Source organism: Peromyscus leucopus, chromosome 8a (assembly GCF_004664715.2).
Source record: "Peromyscus leucopus breed LL Stock chromosome 8a, UCI_PerLeu_2.1, whole genome shotgun sequence".
Lineage (NCBI taxonomy): Eukaryota > Metazoa > Chordata > Mammalia > Rodentia > Cricetidae > Peromyscus > Peromyscus leucopus.
Genome location: NC_051085.1, coordinates 42,768,004 through 42,779,049, shown reverse-complemented (window position 1 = coordinate 42,779,049; position 11,046 = coordinate 42,768,004).

Here is an 11,046-nt window from a genome sequence, read left to right as displayed (position 1 = left end):
AATGGTAAAGCATAACTCAAGGTAATAAAATGACTTAAAAATATGATCAAGGACGTTTTCTTTTAAAAAAAAATTGAAGACATTTTTTCGGGGGGGGGGGTGCATAAGAGATTTGCAAATGGAAAGTGCCGCTCAAGTAAACCGGACATAGGTTTCTCACATGAGGAAGGGAAACTCGGAGAAATGGGAGGCAATGTTTAGAATTCTTTGAGGGACATAAGGTGGATGGAGGCAAATTCGGCACAAATCAGGGTGGTTATAAATTCTGCAAGTGCATTGGAATGTCCAGGTCAAAAGGCAAACTGTGCCAATCTGGTATTTCTTAGACTTTCCAAGGTATTTTCGGAGTCTGGAAAATTGTTCTCTCTGGCAAATTCAGTTCCCAGCATAATCTCTGCGTGGCAATTTAGCCCTGTTGGTAAAACCACTGACTCGAAAGAGATTTTTGCTCTTTTTGACCATGCTGTAGCCATTTTGATTTTTATGTTACCTGTAATAGTTTGATGACAGGCTAGAAAATGACTTCCCCAGGAAGCAGATATTACTCAACCTGCCAAAGACAGACAGAAAGAAGCTAATCCCTCGCTTACATGCTGGAGCCTCGGGACAGCCATTTGGGCCTCCCATGAGCCCACAGATCTTTGAATTGGTCCTTACACACCTATGCATTTCCTCTCAGTCACAAAACACAAAAAGCCACTTAACTTGCCCCAATCAAAAGCATAAACTTATCATTTCATTTTTTTCTGCCACAGCCATAGTGTGGCCAACTGTTTTGCAGGTCACAAAACAGAGTTAGGTGTGACCTTGAAACCTGACCTTTGGGATGTAAGCACAAGTGAAGTACATGACTTCCAAGTTCAGCCCAGAAAAAAAATAAAAATCACCTGTGCTTGTGGCTGCTCTCTTTCAGTCTTTATAGATCTTGATTTCTGTAGGAGCCCAGAGCCGCCATCCCGTCTTCACAGAGCTGGATGCTTCCACACACATATCCCTGACAAGTGGACTTCATAAGAATAATTTCTAGTCTACCAAGCTGTCGAGTTGCGGCTGTTATCCCAGCTAGCACAATCTTAACGAAAGGTGTGCTGTCGTTTGAAACAAAGAAAATGGGGGACCTGTGAGATGATGGCTAGTGGGTAAAGGTGTGTGTTGCTGAGTGTAAGGATCTGAGTTCCCTCACCAGAACTCACACGGTAAAAGGAGAGAAATAGAGAAATGACACCCCCAGATCGTCCTCTGACCTCCTCGAGCATGCATGGCATGTGTGCACATGCACACGCATCACACACACACACACACACACACACACACACACACACACACACACGAAAGAAATGTTACTTGAAAAAGAGAAGGGGAAGAGAATGGGAGAAAGAAAGAGGAAAGAAAAGAAAAGAAAGTAGAGATATAGTAGGGGTTGGAGTTGGCTCAGTAGTTAAAAGCACGGGTTGCTCTTGCAGTGTACCTGGGCTCAGTTCCCAGCACCCACCTGTCAGCTTACAACTTTCTGTAATCCAGTTCCGGGGGATCTGATGCCCTCTTCTGACCTCTGCAGCACAGTGTACACACGGTACACAGATACTTGCAGGAAAACCACTTATATACATACAATAATACCTTTTTAAAAAGAGCACTTCTGAGCTGGTGGTGGCGGTGGCAGTGGCGGTGGTGACACACACCTTTAATGACCAACCAGTAGTAGGGAGGCAGAGGCAGGTGGATCTCTGGGAGTTCGAAGACAGCCTGGTTATACAGTGAGTTTCCGGACCGCCAGGGCTGCACAGTGAAAACCTGTCCTGCAAAAAAAAAAAAAAAGTACCTCAGTGCCTTAGCTCCACTATCTGCAGCTGAATTTTCTAACATTTCAGATGTCCTTGTCAACACAGTCTGAAAGAACTGGCATGGGCCTTAATTCTTTTAAGGGAGGAATATCACCAAGTACTACAATTGTTTCACTTTATGATTAGTACTAATCTCATATTGCGCCTAATTTATAAACTAAATCTTACCAGGTTTAAACACACAGGTAGCTGTGTACTGTAGCGCATTTAGAACGGATTTCAGACATCCTGTTCCCAGAAATGTTTTAGGGTCCCGTTGGGGTTGCCTCATGTTACCAGGGAAATTGAGGTCCCCTTTGAGGGCCCTTAGACTCATTTTTAAAAAAGAAGAAGAAGAAAACTTACAGAAAATTTTGTTACAGTTCAAAGGAAAAATCCAGGGCATGCAAACTATAAATCTTAGCAGCTACCCACAGGAGGGAGATGGAAGACAGAAAATCATGCTCTTTGAGTTAAGTTGGCATGTTGGGCAATGGAGGTAAGCTTCATGGCAAAAGAGAGGGAGGAATGGTTTTTACTGAAAGCATGAGGATGTGAAAAGTGTTAAAAAGAGCATGCTTAGAAAAGAGGAGGAAGAAGAGGAGAAGTTATGCACTTTCCTGACTCATTCGGAAAAGAGGGCTGATTTAGGAAGCTGAATGGCTGTGGTTTCGTATGGGACCACCCAGGAGCCAGGACTTCTGGGAGAGAAAAGTACTATCTCATTAAAGAGATAAATATACCTCCCATCTCTTTAGGATAGTGTTAGATGAGCCCAGTTTCCTAGAGGTCATCTCTTGGCCAGGAGATTGACCTGCCCACCTGGATTAAGTCTTAAGGGAGGAGACAATGGCATGTCTCCATCCTTTTGGCTGGGAGGCAGCAGCTTAATGGGCTTTCAGAGTCTGTTTATTGGAGGGTGGGCTCCAGGAATAACAGGGGGCGGGGGGCTAATGGAAATGAAAGAGCGTTCAATTTTCTTGGGGGAATGATGTTGACTTATGAAGGGAGATTACTGTGAATCCGTTTTCACTTCTAAAAGTCAAAACAAAACATTTGAACAATGAGTATAACTAAAATTCTAGGTGTAGTTACACTCATAAATTACAAGCCTAGATCCACATTACCCTCTCCTCACTAGCTAGGAGGCCAGAGTAGATTCTGTCTGTGGGAGGGACTAAGACTCCATTCATCCCATGGAAAGTGTTTGTTGTGCAATAACACTCTCACTTTGTAACACTGTATCCTGATGAAGTTTTACAGGGACTCACACTAGCAAAGCAGACAATGTGGGTGCCAACATGGTTGAAATGGGACTTGAGTATCTGGCTTCCACTCGGTTCTGGCCCCTTGGAAACACTGTAAGGAAATTCCTGGAGCCCTTGGGAGCACAGTTTAAAAGTCACAGTTATATCAACCAATCACAGTACCTTAGGAAGAGTCACACTGGGCACACTTAGTTTCCCTTATAATTTAGACTGACCCTACTATCTACCAGTTTGTGTATATCTACCAGTTATACAGGTTTAAAATTGTAAATAAATTTACAATTTTAAACCTGTATAACCTCTTAGGCAAGAAATTCAATTTTTCCTTATTTATGTGTGTGTGTGTGTGTGTGTGTGTATCCTTGCTCTATTTTTTTCTACCATTGCTTAGTTCACACTAATATTACATTATTGCCTTTGCCTCAGTTTCCCCCACCCCTCCAACCAGGCACAGGAGTGTGTAGCAGTGGATCTCAGTACATCCGAAGTCAGAAGCAGCCACCTCACACATGCATGCCGCTATTTATCTCCCTTTTTTCTCTGGCCCAAGATCCCCCCATAGGAATGTTCCACTGTCAGAACATAGTCCAAGAATGGAGTTGTGTGAGGAGATTTCTGCATGCTTGTAGGAAAAGGCACTCCAAGAAACCAAGAATCTCCTGACCTCAACTTCTTCAAAAAACACGGCACTGTTCTTGGATTGTGCTTTTGTGACCCTCCAAGGTATATCAGACACAGGCAGGCGAGTTTATTTCAGATTATTCGTTACAACTGGCTATTGTTATTTGTTTGTTACACCGCTATGGAAGAACATGGTTTTGCCATGTGCAGTTTGTCTGCCACATGCGCCTTGTCCTTGTGATTGTACACTTTACTCACATGACTCTCCTTAAGCGTCAGAATATAAATTGTCTGATGTTCTGAATAAAATTGGCTATTTCGTGGACTTTAGTCTGCCTCATTTACTGGCTTCATTCTCCCAGGTCCCACCGCTTCTAGAGCAGTAAGGAGCCCCCAGGTGGAAGGCTCTGCCCACCTTTTTAATCACAATAACACTGCCCCCCCCCAGCATGCCCACAATTTCTGACAAGTCGACAACACCAATCATCATATCATCTCACAGGAGTTGTCCATGCAGAAAAATAGCACTTAGTGGGAAAAGGGATTTGGAATTTTTTTTTATAGTAAGTATCAACTTTCAAGCAAAAGGGGTAAATAGGGTCATGTTGTTTGGTACATGATAAAATAAAAAGAAAGAGATAAAAAGAAGGGAAGGAAGGAAGGAAGGAAAGAAGGAAGGAAGGAAGGAAGGAAGGAAGGAAGGGAGGAAGGAGGGAGAGGAGGAAACACGACAACCATATACACACACAAGCAATTAGATACTAAAATTATAGACAGAGCTAAAAGTGAATTTATTGTTTATGTATAAAGAATATTAAGTACAAAAATAGCTGAGCACTTAAGCCATATACTTTATCTGCAAGGGCATTGTTAATTAGTATTGGAATAGGATTTGAATCCTTGCTCAACTCTGAGTCAGAACTCATCTTAACAATGATCAAGTTCATTTTCCACAGTTTCCGGGGCTTCAGCAGCTCAAGCCAAGATTTCTGTTTGAGATCGAAGGAAGTGGAAACATGGAATAGCTCAACATAAAAGCGTACCTCATTTAATTTTAAATAATTTGTCGGTGATGTTGTCAAAGACCAGGCTGGAGTTGGGATCATTTATATGAGCAAAATTTTGGATTTCACCAACAAATTTTATTAGCATCCCTTTGGTTAGAAGAGTGAACCAGTTCATCTTTGTCAAATTGCTTCCATCTGCCCCCCCCCCAAATAACTTCCTTTTTCTTCCCCACTGGCTTCCAGCTGCTGGTGGCCTGTTGAAACATGAAACATGTCTTCTCATCGTGGGAGTTGTTCATGTTGGGGCTCTCTAAACTGAAGATCTTAGAGAAGGCTTTCATCTCATGTGGTGTTCAGCTCATTGTAAAAATCCAAGAATTCGACTGTGCCAAATGATGTTAACTGCAACGTTACCAAAAAACAGCCTCCATCTGTCCACCATCGATCTTCATTGTGGGACTTGTGAGGCTGTGATGTATTTGAAACTCATAGTACGGCTTACATCCAGAACCCTGCCTCGAGCCACCATGGCTATAAATTATGCTGAAATGAAATAATTTATAAAGATATAAACAGAGTTTTGGATTCCAGCAGATTGGAGTTTAAATTTTGATTCATTGACTAACTGGATAACATTGGGCTTGTAACTTAAAATCCTGTGTTCAGTTGGGCATGGTGACTCACGGTCATCATCCCAGCCCTTAGAGGCTGATACAGGAGGATTGTTACAAGTTTGATGTCAGCCTAGGCTAAACAATGAGTCCTAGGCCAGCCTGAGCTACGGTGTAAGGCTGGCCTCAAAGCAGCAAGAAACACTCTTGCCCCTTGATGTCTGTGTGCAGAAGGTAATAAGTGCATTTGCCTGTGGTAGCTGTAGGTAGCTGGATTAGCATATTCCACCACATCATGAGTAAGTGTTTAATACTGTGCCTGGAATGCAGAGCTTCATATGTGGTATCCACACATTTTATATGCCTGATGCACTTTATGTGCCTCCGGCCGGGAAAGTCAAAAAACGAATGAAATATTCTTTTGTGGACTTTGGTTCTAGGTCCTAAATAGGAAAACCATTCCATTTGGGGTTTTTCCATAGTTTTCTTGTGCTTTTATTTATTTGTTTGTTTGTTTGTTACTGATTTATTTCGTTTGTGAGACAGTGTCTCATATAGCCCAGGCTGGCTTGGAACTAATTATGTAGCCCAGACTAGACTCCAACTCCTGATGGTCCAGCCTGCCCTTCCCAGCTGCTGTGCTTATAGGGACACACCCCTATTTGGGACTCTGTTTCAACTTTTGTTTTGTTTGAGACAAGATCTTGCTATGTGGTGCTATGTGGTTGAACTCAGGATTATCCTTCTGCTTCAGCCTTCCAAATGAGGAGATCACAGCAATGTAACCACCATGCTTGACTCTCAGTTTTATTTAAAAACAAACAAACAAAAAATTTATGTCAGGCTTAGTGGCACACACCTGTAATCCCAGTACTTGAGGGATAGAAACAAGAGGATTGTTACCATCTTAAAGCCATTCTAATCTATATAGAGTTTTCCAGGTCACGCAGCACTACATAGAAAGACCCTATCTCAAAACAAAACAACAACAACAAAAAAAAATCAATGACTTAGTCTATATGCACACATAAGAATCTTTCATTTCCTGGGTTGTGGTGGCACACGCCTTTAATCCCAGCACTAAGGAGGCAGAGGCAGGCAAATCTTCCAGTTTGAAGCCAGTCTGGTCTACAGAATGAGTTCCAGGACAGCCAGAGCAACAGAGAGAAAGAAATACTATCTCAAAAAACAAAACACACACATACACACAAAAAAAGAAAAGAAAGAAAGAAAAGAATAATTTACTTTAAGGATTCATTTGAGAGCATTAAGGAAAGCATTTATATTGAGATTCAAGGTAAAAAGGTAAAGCACACTCTAATCTGTGCCCTGGATGCCTGAGGTGGGAGGGGCAGGGATGTGCTCAATGGCACAGTGTGTGCTCAGAGTGAGCACAAAGACCCCGGAGTCTAGCCTTCGCCCCAAACAAATAAATAAACAAAAATGAAAACAAGCCCAACTGTCCTACTCAACAACTTCATGAAGGGGAAGAAAGGAAGATGTGCAGAGAAAAGGAAAAAAAAAATGGGATTTTTAAAGCTGTTTTTGTACAGTAATGTGGACTCCTCCAAATAAATGTTTAAACGCTTTAAATCCGTTGGAGAATGGCCCCACGGTTCTGAGCGGACACGGTGGAGACTCGGCACTGAGGAACGGCTGAAGTAACTGTCACCTAACATCACACAGCGCTGAGATCTGGAAACACTGCATCTTAATTAGAAATATAGACGACCCCACCCCCACCCCTCCACCCCTCCCCCACCTATACACCATCCCATTCAAATGCTCCCACTGACTCTCTCGAACACCAGTGTAGGAATCCCAGCATTAGAGATGCACCAAGCCCAATTTTTGTCCTTTTTTTTTTTTTTTTTTAAATGGTTTTTCAAGACAAGGTTTCTCTGTGTAGCCTTGGCTGTCCTGGAACTCCCTATGGAGACCAGGCTGGCCTCAAACTCAGAGGTCTGCCTGCCTCCGCCTTCTAAGTGCTGGGATTAAAGGCGTGTACCACCGCCTAGCTCAATTTGTGTCTTTTTAAATGAAGATAGCCCAGAAAGTTATTCCTTTAAATCCACTCAATTGTGGGTTTTGTTTTGTTTTTTTTAAATCACTTGTTACATTCACAATTAATAAATTAGGAGAGCCGGGTGGTGGTGGCAGCGGTAGCACCAAAGCTACACAGAGAAACCCTGTCTCAAAAAAAAAAAACTAAAATTAATTAATTAATTAGGGGAAATCTGCAGTATTCTTTTCCTCTAATTTGCTGTGTGTAGCATTCAAGCAAAGGCTGGCAGAATGAGAAGCTATTTCTTTTTCATAGAAAGGTCTTTCCATAATGTGACTTTTTATTTTGCCCCATTAACAAATTCTCATTTTTTCCCTCTTCCTGAATTTTATTTTCCAGTCTGCCTAATGACTAATCATTGTAATATGTTGTCACAAGAAAGAAATCTATGCAGTAATTAAGCCCCAAGAATGGACAAGGACAGGCACCTCCATACAATGCTTGCCCTCTTCACCGTGGCAGATGGCTAGCTCCACTGTAGTCTTGTTAAAGGTGAAGACACAAGGATTCTTGCGGTCAAAATGAAACTCACGATTTGCTAGCTTTTCTCACTGAAATCTCTGTGTGCAATCCAGCCACTCCACTGTGCTAATGGGTCTCCCCCTTGTGCCTAAGTTTTGTATTGAATTCCAGCAGAACTAAAATCACCAAAGACGCAGGCCTTGGGCCGCCCAGGAAATGTGCAGCTCCTGCGATTCACCTGGGAGAGGTTATCTTCAGGATGAACCGGTTCCCTTGATTATTTTGTGAAAAGTCTGAAGATGGGGTGAGGCAATAGTCAAGATTGAGCAGGGGAGTGTGATGATGTATCGAGAGGCAAAGGCAGAGAGAAAAGAGAAGAGATTGAATGGTCTCTGATGTGACTGCTTAGCATGGGCAGAGGATCCAGAGCCACAGAGGGTCCCTGCATGTAGGTGGCTAAGGAAGGGAAAATCAGCTTTGACAGAGTATTCTGATGACCATTAGTGGATACCAGAATGCTAGGATATTTTTCCAAGTTGATAACTTCCCTAATATAATCTGGAGTTGAGCCTTAACATAGACCAGACAGACCAGAAAGAACATCTGGTTCACGGTATTTCTTGAGATTATGATTGGAGCCACACAATTAATAGGAAATGGTATCATGATTTAAATGTCTCCTTCAAAATTTGGGTGTTGAAATAATTGCCAATAGGATGCCATTAGGAGTTGAGGGCTGCGGGGTGTGGGTGGTTGTGCGTGACTTTAACCCTGGCACTCAGAAGGCAGAGGCAGGAGGATCTTTGTGAATTCAAGGCCAGCCTGTCTACAGAGTGAGTTCTAGGACAGTCAGAGCTACATAGTAAGACTCTGTCTCAAGGAAGGAAAAAAGAGTTGAGGGCTAATAACTATGTAGGGGAAATGTTCAACATTCACAATAGACAACTTATACCATCAAAGTAAGTACCCACAGAGGATGGATAAAGAAAACATGGCTAACATACAATGGAGTTTCATTCAATCTTATAAAAGAAGGAAATGGTTGTTGGAAAATGAGTATGAAGATCATCACATTGAGCAAAATAAGCCAGACTCAAAATTATCACGGTCAGTGTCATGAGCAGGCTCTTTACACATTGCGTGAAAGTAGAAGGCGGTCTGCTCTGATTTAGTATCTGTCATTTGTAATATCGGTTTCTAGGTCATGCTTAGCTTGAAATGATCCCATTTCATGAAGCCACAGTCTTGACCTGAGTCATATCATTTTGAGCCTAAATGCCAGGAAAGAACAGCCATAGGACATCTTGTTCAAGGGCTCAAACAAACCACTGTCTGCCAGTGCAGAAGGCACAAATAGATAAGAAAACAAGGATGCCTAGCCATGCATGGGATTACACAAGCCATTCAGTCACAGTTCCACAAGCAGTAGGACCCCCTACCTGAGACTACGTAAGAAGACTACGTAGAAGGTGGCATGCAGCAGGCTTTCTTTTCGGCCACCAACCAGCTGCCAAATCATGACACAGAGACTTATTAGTTATGAATGCTCAGCCTTATCTTATGCTTGTCACTAGCTCTTATAACTTAACCTGTTTCCCTTCATCCACACTTTGCCATGGGGCTTTTACCTTTCTTCCTTCTGTATACTTTCACTGCTTCTCACGTCTGGCTGGCTGATGACTGCCTGGCTTCTGGCCCCAGGCATCTCCCTCTCTTCCTCCCTGATTCTCTCCTCTCTTCTTTCTTCTCTCGTGCCTAGATTTCTCCTCCTACTTATTCTCTCTGTACACCAGCCCTGCCAATCTCTCTCCTGCCTAGCTATTGGCCTTTCAGCTTTTTATTAGACCAATCAGGTGCCTGGGCAAAGTGAAACAAATGCAACACATCTTTACATAATTGAACAAATGTAACACATCTTTACATTGTCAGCAAAGGCAGCAGAAACAAATGCAACACACTGTCACAGTTAAAGTAATATTCCCCAGCATAAATAAATGTAACACATCTTTGCCTGGTTAAAATGATATTCCACAACAGTGACAGGCACAGTGACTAATCACCATCACTTGTCCCAAGCCCTGATCCAGGAAAGCTACCCTGGCGAAGGACTCCTGCCACTGGCCCCAGGCTCCCGCTCAACTGCAGTTTCTTCTGCCCTTCACACTCAAGCTATTTCAAACTGATCTAGGGAATGGCCCTGGGACCTGCCCCTGACATCTCTGCTCCTGTATAACTCTGGGTCTACAGCTCCCAAGGCCTATTCTGAGGCTATGATAAAACACTGACCAAAACCAGCTTGGAGAGGAAAGTGTTTCTCTGGCTTGCGAGCACAGCCCATCATCAAGAAAAAGCACAGGCAGGATCTTAGAGACAGGCACTGAAGCTGAACCTAGAGAGAAACACTGCTTCCTGGTTTGCCCCTCCAGTGCACTCAGCCCCAGGGGGTGGCGCTTCCTACAGTCTGACAATATTTGAGAAACTTCTGGCAGTCAACCAAAACATTCAAGACACTACATGACCCAGGATCTACCCAGAAAACCTGAAATATCATTATCTGTCTATCAGTGGTCATAGCAACAGCATCCTGAGTGAGGAAATGGAAACTCTGGGCCAGTCCACAACTGTCATCGCAGCACTTGGAAGGTGGAGACTCACTAGCTTACAGCCGAGGCTGCACAGCCAGTTCAAGGCCAGCTTGGGCAATGTGAGACCCTATCTGAAAACAAACATATGAAGATAAAGTAAACAAGGGAGAAAAAGAGAAAGAGTGCTGACAGGCTAGTAAAATGTGGTCTTATCTATACAATGGAGTACTATTCAGCTGTCAGAGGGGGACGTACTGATGGCATGCTACAAGGAATGGTCCTTTGAAAGAGGCCAATCACAAAAGGCCATGCATTTTATTGTTCTATCATATTAAATGCCCAGAATATGTAAGTAAATACACAGAGGCAAAAAGATTAGTAGTTATCAATGATAGTGGATTTATTTTAGGGGTGACAAATGTTCTGAAGTCAGTTGTAAAGATGATTGCACAAGCTTGTGAGTGTACTAATTAATACTGTGCACTTCAACTAAATCATATTGAATTGCGTCAATAAAGCTGTTTTAAGTCAAGTGGTAAGTGGGCATATTAGTACATACCTGTACTCTTAGCACTTGGAAGGCTGAGGCCAGAGGATGAGTTTG